This window comes from Pleurodeles waltl, chromosome 12 (genome assembly GCF_031143425.1).
Source record: "Pleurodeles waltl isolate 20211129_DDA chromosome 12, aPleWal1.hap1.20221129, whole genome shotgun sequence".
Classification (NCBI taxonomy): Eukaryota; Metazoa; Chordata; class Amphibia; order Caudata; family Salamandridae; genus Pleurodeles; species Pleurodeles waltl.
Window position 1 is genome coordinate 365,446,816 of NC_090451.1, and position 9,714 is coordinate 365,456,529.

The window sequence follows — 9,714 nt, forward strand, 5'->3', positions numbered from 1 at the left end:
GCAATGTCTATTTACTTGTGCACATACCGATGTAACACAGCTGTAGGCCTGGAGGAAATATAGCAGAGGGCACAAAGTGGGACCAACATCTGTGAAATGGAAAGGCAAAGTGACAAGTCAGGGTCCATACACTGAGTGAAAATGACAGAATCATGCTAGCTCCAATAATAGTATGAGATATGGGAGGCAGTGACATCTTCTTACCTGTGTCTCACTGGAAGTATTGCATGATTATGTTGTTTCTGTTGTCGATATCCTCTTCTTCTGCCTCCTCTTCTTACACAGGCTCCACAGCTGCCACAAGACCACCATCTGGCCCATCCTCCTGCAGAAAAGGCATCTGGCGTCCCAAAGCCAGGTTGTGCAGCATACAGCAGGCCATGATGATCTGGCACACCTTCTTTGGTGAATAGTAGAGAGAACCACGTGTCATATGGAGGCACCTGAATCTGGCCTTCAGGTTCGTTCAATCACCCTCCTAGTTCCCCCATGTGCCTCATTGTAGCGTTCCTCTGCCCTTGTCCTGGGATTTCTCACTGGGGTCAGTAGCCATGACAGGCTGGGGTAACCAGAGTCACCTGCAAATATGGAGGGACAACTTTTAGACACACACTAACCCATAGGGACAACCCCATACCCAGACACCTATTCACACTTTATAGGGTCCTTGTCATCACCTATTAGCCACACACAGTGCCTCTGGAGTTGCCCCATCACATAAGGGATGCTGCTATTCCTCAAAATGTAAGCGTTATGCACTGAGCCAGGAAATTTGCCATTCACATGGGAGATGTACTGGTCTGCCAAACACACCATCTGCACATTCATAGAATGGTAGCTCTTCCGGTTTCTGTACATCTGTTTACTCCTGCAGGGGGGATACCAATGCCACATGTGTCCCATCAATAGCACCAATGATGTTGGGTATATGTCCCAGGGCATAGAAGTCACATTTCACTGTGGGCAAATCCTCCACCTGAGGGAACACGATGTAGCTGCGCATGTGTTTCAGCAGGGCAGACAACACTCTGTACAACACGTTAGAGAACATTGTCTGGGACATCCCTGATGCAATGGCCACTGTTGTTTGAAAGGAACCACTTGCCAGGAAATGGAGTACTGACAGGACCTGCACTAGAGGGGGTATCCCAGTGGGATTGCGGACAGCTGACATCAGGTCTGGCTCCAACTGGGCACACAGTTCATGGATTGTTGCACGATCAAGTCTTTAGGTGACAATTTTGAGTCTCTCTTCCATAGTCGACAGGTCCACCAGCGGTCTGTACACCGGAGGATGCTGCCATCTCATCACCTGCTCCAGCAGACGTGCCCTATGGAGGAGAACAGCGAGCAGAGAGTCAGCCAACACTGAGGTATCACAAAATGTCATATGCACACATTTATTAATCCGCAATGTGCCTGTAACTGTGTGTATTCAAGCCCTACATTGGTGTGACGCAGTTAATATTAATGCCATGTGGCCCCCTGAAATGGCGGCCGCCTGACCTGTAAGGTGGGACAAGGGGATATGAGGTAACTGCACTGGCATTGTACACCGTCGCGGTGGGCGGTAGAAGACCACAGCGCAATCCAGCATTGGTTAACATTGGACACTATGGGTCCGAGGAGCCAATGACGATGTACGCCGGTGGTGACGGTACGCACCGCCGCGGACGTGACCGCCATTTTCTGTCTGTTCACTCACTTGATACCTGACCTTCAACAGGAGAGGACCTACACTGCAAGTGCTACTGTGACCTGAGTCTGGAAGCAACAATGGCTACAATGCCTGGGGAAAGGGCCCCTGCCTTCACTTCGGAGGAGTTGGAGAAACTGGTGGATGGGGTCCTCCCCCAGTACACACAACTGTATGGTCCTCCAGACAAACAGATGAGTATACTGTGAGCATGCTGCATGGGCAATGCCTGTTTGGAGTGGTGTGGATGGAAGATACATGGGGAAGGGAGCTGAGGCCTGCATGTGCGGACAGTGAGTGTATGTGCGTCAGGGCAAGGGTGGGAACGTGGGCCAATGAGTATGACAGTCCGGACGGGTAAAGAATTTCCTTTCCCCCTGTACTATTCCTCTAGGTCAGGGCCCACCAGAAGAAGGATATTTGGCATGCCATCGCCAAGGACTTCCGGACCCTGGTGGTCCACCACAGACGGAGCACCCACTGCCGTAAAAGATGGGAGGACCTGCGCCGCTGGAGCAAGAAGACGGCGGAGGCCCAGCTGGGGATGGCCTCCCAACGTGGGAGGGATGCCCGTCGCACCGTGACCCCACTGATGTTTCGGATCCTGGTGGTGGCATATCTGTAGCTGGATGGGCTCTTGAGGGCATCACAGCAGCCACAAGGGGGTGAGTACACTCTCATTCAGCTGACTCAGCGTGCATTACGAGGTGTCTGGGTGGGGGAGGTGGGCAATGGGTTCCCCGAGGCCATGGCGATCTTGGTAGGCAAGGTCCCTTGTGAGGCAGGCTCTGTAGCACCCCAACCCCACTAGTGGTTAGTGACATCTACACCTACTCAGGCTCCTGTGACTTCCAGGTGTGCAGCAATTGGGCTTAGGCCTTGTACCCCATGGGCATGAGATTAATCTAGGAACAATAAGTGCATGGCGTAGTGCAGAGGGCTGCTGTGTCTGTTGTGTCCGCCAAGGGTAGTGGTCTTGCATGCACTGAACATGTCTTTCTCCTGTCTTCCCCCCCTTTTTTGTGGTCTCCCTGTTCTTGTGTGCAGTAGCATCATCAGGCGGAGGAGCATTGGCACCGGAGCAGGAGGGAGCTGCATCCCACTTGGCCCTAGAGGGCGAAACAACAGAGTCTGAAGCCCCCAGTGGGACAGAGGGCGAGGGGCGCTCCACGCGTGGACAGGAGCAGAGACCAGCGACAGCGACTCCTCCTCTGATGGGAGCTCCCTTGCGGTGGCGGGCTCCTCTGTGCCCCCCGCATCAACAGGTACAGCCGCCACCCCCCACCAGCACTACCCTCCCAGCAGCCCCTCAGCGTCTGTCCCGTGGCCGCTCACCCAGGAGGGTGGGCATCTCCTTCGCCCCAGGCACCTCAGGCCCTGCCCCAGTCAGCCCTGCTGCCCTCAGTGAGGATTCTATTGACCTCCTGAGAGCCCTCACTGTTGGGCAGTCTACCATTCTGAATGCCATCCAGGGTGTTGAGAAGCATTTGCAACAAACAAATGCATACCTGGAGGGCATTCATTCTGGCCAGGCAGCCCAACAGAGAGCATTTCAGGCCCTGGCCTCAGCACTGATGGCAGCCATTGACCCTGTGTCCAGCCTCCACCCTCCTCCACCCAGACCCAATCCCCTGTACCTCAGCCTATCCCAAGCACACCATCAGACCAGCATGCACACACATCAACACATAAGAGTGGCTCAGGTAAACATAAGCACCACACATCCCACAGGCACTCACACAAGCATCATACCAATGCACACATATCAACATCCACTTCCCCCACTGTTTCCCCCTCCTCCACGTCTCCCTCCTCCCTCCCAGTCTAGGCTTCACTCACACCTGCATGCACTACATCCTCAGCCACTACCTCCATCACCAGCACACCCATCACCACACACCGCTCACGTGCACTCACCACCCCCACTACCATTCACACATCCCCAGTGTCTTCTCCCCTGTGTGTCAGTGAGCCCTCCTCCCAAAGTACACACCCACCCAACAGCCATCAACCTCACAAGAGCCTCCAGGGCATGCACCTTCACCCAAATTCAGCAGATGTACACCTCTTACAACCACTACCTCTTCCTCCACTCCCAAATCCCCTCCATCTACCCGTCCCAGTGTGTCTAAAAAACTTTTCCTGGCTAACATTGACCTCTTCCCTACACCTCCCCACCCCCCGTCCTTCCCTAGGGCCAGGCTTTCCAAGTCCCAGCCAGGCACCTCAGCCACCACATACCCAGGCACAGTGGTGCCAGCAACTGCGGGGTCATGGAGTGCGCCAACCATCAGGGCTGCCAGTGTGCCACGGAGCAGGGGCAAGGACATTCCGCCACCTGCCAAGGTGAAAAAGGTGCCCACATCCCAGAGGGAGAAGCCGAAAACACCTGCCACCAAGGGGTCAGGGAAAACGAAAGGGGATAGTGGCAAGACAGCTGCGCCACCATCAAAGGTGTGGGAAGGGCCAAAAACTGAAGGGCAGGTCAGGAGAGGGCATGGTGGCACCAACTGAGGGACCATTGTCACACCTTCTGTCCACGTCCACGCCAACCTGTACGGCGGAGAACACCGCCACCTGCACCGCCACAGACCCTGCTGCCAGCACCGCTGCCACAGACCCCGCAACCAGCATCGCCGCCACATACCCCACCGCAAGCACCGCCGTGGCTGACACCGCCGCAAGCACCGCCAGCACCCCCGCGACATCCTCAGACAGTGAGACCACCGCAGACATGGCTACCATCCCCGGTGGTCAGTCGTCCGAGGCTGGTGGTGAGTTCCAGGACCCTTGGCAGCTTCCATGAACCATCACTGTCATCACAGTTGTCACCTGCACATGGAATGCTAAGCTGCAGCAGTGTGTGGTATGTCTCTGCCTCCATTGCGTATCATGCTACCTGTACCTCGGCAATCTCGTGGCACCCACACCCAGGCGAGTGTATTGTTCTGGCCACACTGCACGTGGAGCACTCTGGGCACCATGCCCCCTCCAGAACCAGTGGAGTATCACATCCACTACCTCAGTCCTTGGCAGGATGAAGCACTCTGGGCACCATGCCCCCTCCAGAACCAGTGGAGTATCACATCAACTACCTCAGTCCTTGGCAGGATGGAGCACTCTGGGCACAAAGCCCCCTCCAGAACCAGTGGAGTATCACATCCACTACCTCAGTCCTTGGCAGGATGAAACACTCTGGGCACCATGCTCCCTCCAGAACCAGTGGAATATCACATCCACTACCTCAGTCCTTGGCAGGATGAAGCACTCTGGGCACTATGCCCCCTCCAGAACCAGTGAAGTATCACATCCACTACCTCTGTCCTTGGTAGGATGAAGCACTCAGGGCACCATGCCCCCTCCAGAACCAGTGGAGTATCACATCCACTACCTCAGTCCTTGGCAGGATGAAGCACTCTGGGCACAAAGCCCCCTCCAGAACCAGTGGAGACTGTTATCCACTTGAGAGACTGTGGCTTTGCACTCCCCAGGATAAAGCAGTGGGCAAACCCTCCACTGGAAAGACTTGAGAGACTGTGGCTTTGCACTCCACAGGATAAAGCTTTGGGCAAACCACCCACTGGAAAGACTTTGGAGACTGTGGCTTTGCACTCCCCAGGATACAGCAATGGGCATGGTGCCTCCTCGTGGAGCAGTGGTGTTGTGCGTTCATCAGGCTGAGGTGCCCCCCTCCCACTGAGGTGCCTGTATATTTTCCATCTGATGCCCCTCCAGTGTTCTCTCCGTTTGGAGTCGGGTATCATGTGTGGGCCTCGCCCATGCATTTTGGGCCCAGTGGTCCACGGACAATGATTGGTACACTATTCGGACTTGTGTAGTTGGTGTACATAATTGTATATACTGGATTTAGAATTTTGATATTTCACGATTACATTCGTTCAAATAATTTCCTTTTGTCCTTGCGTTATTCCGGAGGGGGCGGGGGTATGTATATGTAATGTTGCAGCATGTATTTGTGTGTATAGTGGTGGGGGTGTGGGTGTTGCGTGTGTGTGTCACTCTCTTTTCCCTCCCCCCTCCCCTGTGTTGTAGGTGCAGTACTCACCGTGGTCATCGCCGCCGCCGTCGTTGGAGCTCCTGATAGAGGAGCAGGAAGACCATCACTGGCATTATCTGCAATTCAGGCTCCATGGCGTCCTGGTACCTCGTGGGGCGTGGAGAGGTGAGTGTTTTCCCTTCTGTGTACTGTTTCCACCGTGTTTTTATTTGCGTTGGTTCTGCCCCCGAAAAGGTGGTGGATAGGCCTGTTGTGATAGAGTGGGCGGTACATTGTGTCCCACCTGTCTGTTGGCGGTGTCCGCCGCGCTGTTTGTTTCTAGCCGTGGCGGTCGGAGTGTTAAAGTGGCTGTCTATGTTAGCGGTTGCCACCATGGTCGTAATCTTATTTTTTTTCCCGCCGGCCTGGTAATACCGCCACTTTAACACCGACCGCCAGGGTTGTAATGAGGGCCTAAGTTATAATTGGTATAACACATGCAGTGCCCTGTGATGACTAAATACAGGAACTTCATTGTGTGATAGCAATAAATAACTTATCTCTTTCAAAGTAAAGTACTGTCTGTACTCCATTTTAGATTCAATATTAAGTTTAAGACCCAGGACAGAAGCGATTAAAGGCTTCACTTGTCACAGTTTGAGCCCAGTTAACTACTGATTGCAATGGGGCTCCTGACAAAGATCCCACAATTGGCAGCATGTGGTGAAGTAACATTAGATTCCAGATACAATAGAGTCTAATATGAATTAAGATGTACTGCTTTTTACACATACAAATGGCAGAATCCAAATGGGAAGAAGGAAACCTCAATAACATGTTTCTAGATGAATTGAAGGACATGTTTTGGGAAAGGGGTTAATGGCTTCTCAGTCCAAGAAGAGGGAGCTCCTTATAGATTTAATGAGAAATCAATGAAAGAAACAGGCAACAGCAGACCAGGAGAGTCTTGGAGGAAGCTAAGGTGATGGTTTGATTGAAGGCACCCCAGTGAACAGTACTGTGGCTACAGACCTTCGAAGTCCCCAAGTTGTATTCTCCTAGACTGTCCCCAACAGTATCCCGTTGATTGTATGTTATAGTTTGCGCTGGAAAGACTCTGAATCCATACTCCAGGAACATATGTCTTCTGTCCAAGCTTTACGACCCTTATGTATGTTACATTTAACTCATACCCTAAAACTCAAACGCCATAACATTAGAAAAGAGCAGCAGGAAATTTCTAAGGAGTTTCAGAGGGAGAAAAAGAGAGACATAGGAAATTAGACAAAGAGGACAGCCCCGGAAAAAAGTTACCATGTTCAGTGGCTGGTAGCAAGATAGGAAGCCATGTATTACCCATTATACAGGTTTGAAGAAGAAAGCAATGATAAGACAGCCATGATTGATGTAGAGATGCAAGAAATACTGGGGCTGGGTTCCTACTGGGCAGTAACCAGATTTCAATCTTGCTAGGGCAGGGCCAGAGGTCTACACAGTCTAAACAACCTCAACTGTGCTAATCAGGGCATTGGCTGCATGTCAGCTGTGACCTTTCCTAGAGTTTAAGAACCAGGAAAGAGTAAAGTAGTGTAGTGCAGACCAGGGCAGTTTCTGAGACAACATTGTCATCATGCACAAACACCTCTGCTCCAGATGGAGAAGGATATATACCTTAAGGCACACAGGTGGTCATTACAACCCTGGCGGTCGTTGTTAAAGCGGCGGTAAAACCACCAACAGGCCGGCGGTTAAAAAAATGGAATTACGACTGTGGCGGAAACTGGCGACATAGACAGCCACTTTAACACTCCGACCGCCACGGCGGTAACCGCCTACTGACAAGCGGAGGACAATGTACCGCCCACAGAATTACAACCCACCAATCCGCCACCTTTTCCGGGGCAGATTCACCGTGACCAAAAACACAGCGGAAACAGGACTTTGAAGGGTAAACGCTCACCTCTACACACCCCACGAGGAACCAGGACGCCATGGAACCGGAGCTCCAAATTCTGCCAGCCTTTATCTTCCTGCTCCTCTACCAAGAGCATGAACGCCGGCGGCGAAGACAACGGTGAGTACTGCACCTATGACACAGGGGAAGGAAAAAACAGTGACACACACACGCAACACTCAAAACCCCCATCCCCACCCCCACCCTCACCCACTACAACACACACACACAAGTACATGTTGATACATCACAGTTACACCCCCCCAACCCAACCTGGAAGAATGCAAGGACAAAAGGAAATTAGTCGAATAATTGTGATATATTCAAATACATGAATCAAAAATATAGAAAAATATATACATTCATACTATATACAATTATATACACCAAGAACACAAGTCCAAGGGATTCCACCATCATAGTCCATGGATCACTGGGCCCAAAAGACATGGGCGAGGCCCACACTCAATACCCGATCAAAACGGAGAGAGCACTGCAGGGGCATCAGATAGAAATAAAATAGGCACCTCAGGGGGAAGGGAAGGGGGGGCACCTCAGCCGGTTGAGTATCCTGGGGAGTGCAAAGCCACAGTCTCACAAGTCTCTACAGTGGGTGGTTTGCCCACTGTTCATTCTGGGGAGTGCAAAGCCACAGTCTCTACAGTGGGTGGTTTGCCCACTGTTCAGTTCTGGGGAGTGCAAAGCCACAGTCTCTCAAGTATCTACAGTGGGTGGTTTGCCTACTGTTCAATCCTGGGGAGTGCAAAGCCACAGTCTCTCAAGTCTCTACAGTGGGTGGTTTGCCCACTGTACAATCCTGGGGAGTGCAAAGCCACAGTCTCTCATGTCTCTACAGTGGGTGGTGTGCCCACTGTTCAATCCTGGGGAGTGCAAAGCTACAGTCTCTTAAGTGGATAACAGTCACCACTGGTTCTGGAGGGGGCCTTGTGCCTAGAGTGCTTCATCCTGCCAAGGACAGAGGTAGTGGATGTATCTCTCCACTGGTTCTGAAAGGGGCCTTGTGCCTAGAATGCTTCATCCTGCCAAGGACAGAGGTAGTGGATGTATCTCTCCACAGGTTCTGGAGGGGGTCTTGTGCCCAGAGTGCTTCATCCTGCCCGTGGCGGACTCAGTAGCGTCGGAATCATTTGCGCTGACTGGCCTGCGGAGCTGCTGGCGGCGGTGTCCTGGGCAGCGGTGTTTGTGGCGATGTCCTTGCCAGCGCTGCTTGTGGCGGCGGTGTCCTGGGCAGCGGTTCAGCTGCTGGCGGTCTTGTTCTGCCCTGCGGGGCTGCTGGCGGCGGTGTCCTGGGCAGCGGTTCAGCTGGTGGTGGTCTTGTTCTGCCCTGCGGGGCTGCTGGCGGCGGTGTCCTGGGCAGCGGTTCAGCTGCTGGTGGTCTTGTTCTGCCCTGCAGGGCTGCTGGCGGTCCTGTCTGTGGCAGCGGGGCTGCTGCTGGCGGTTGCTTCCTGGGCAGAGGGGCTGCTGGCGGTCCTGTCTGTGGCAGCGGGGCTGCTGCTGGCGGTTGCTTCCTGGGCAGCGGGGCTGCTGGCGGTCTTGTCTGGGGCAGCGGGGCTGCTGCTGGCAGTTGCTTCCTGGGCAGCGGGGCTGCTGGCGGTCTTGTCCGCCATGCTGATCTTCCCAGACTTGACGGTTTTACTGTGCCCCTTTCCCCCCTTGGATGGTGTCGCAGCTGTCTCCACACACCCAACTGTACCCCTGGGAGCGGCTTTGGTGGGTGGTTTCTTTGCCCTCTCCCGCCGGGCACTGTCCAACTTTTTATGCTTGACAGGTGGGGGACTGTCCGTGCTCTGGCTCCTTGTCACACTGCCTGCCCTGCTGCCTGGTGCACTCCATAATCCGGTGACTACTGGCACCACAGGTCCCGCCGATGTCGTGGCTGAGGTGCTAGGTTGGGACCTGGAGAGTCGGGCCGTTTGTGACTGACTGGGTGGGGGAGGTGAGGGAAAGAGGTCAAGGCTGGCCAGGAAAAGTTTCTTAGGAACACTGGGACGGGTAGCTGGAGGGGGTATGGGAGTGGAAGAAGAGGTAGTGGTTGTAGGCGGTGTA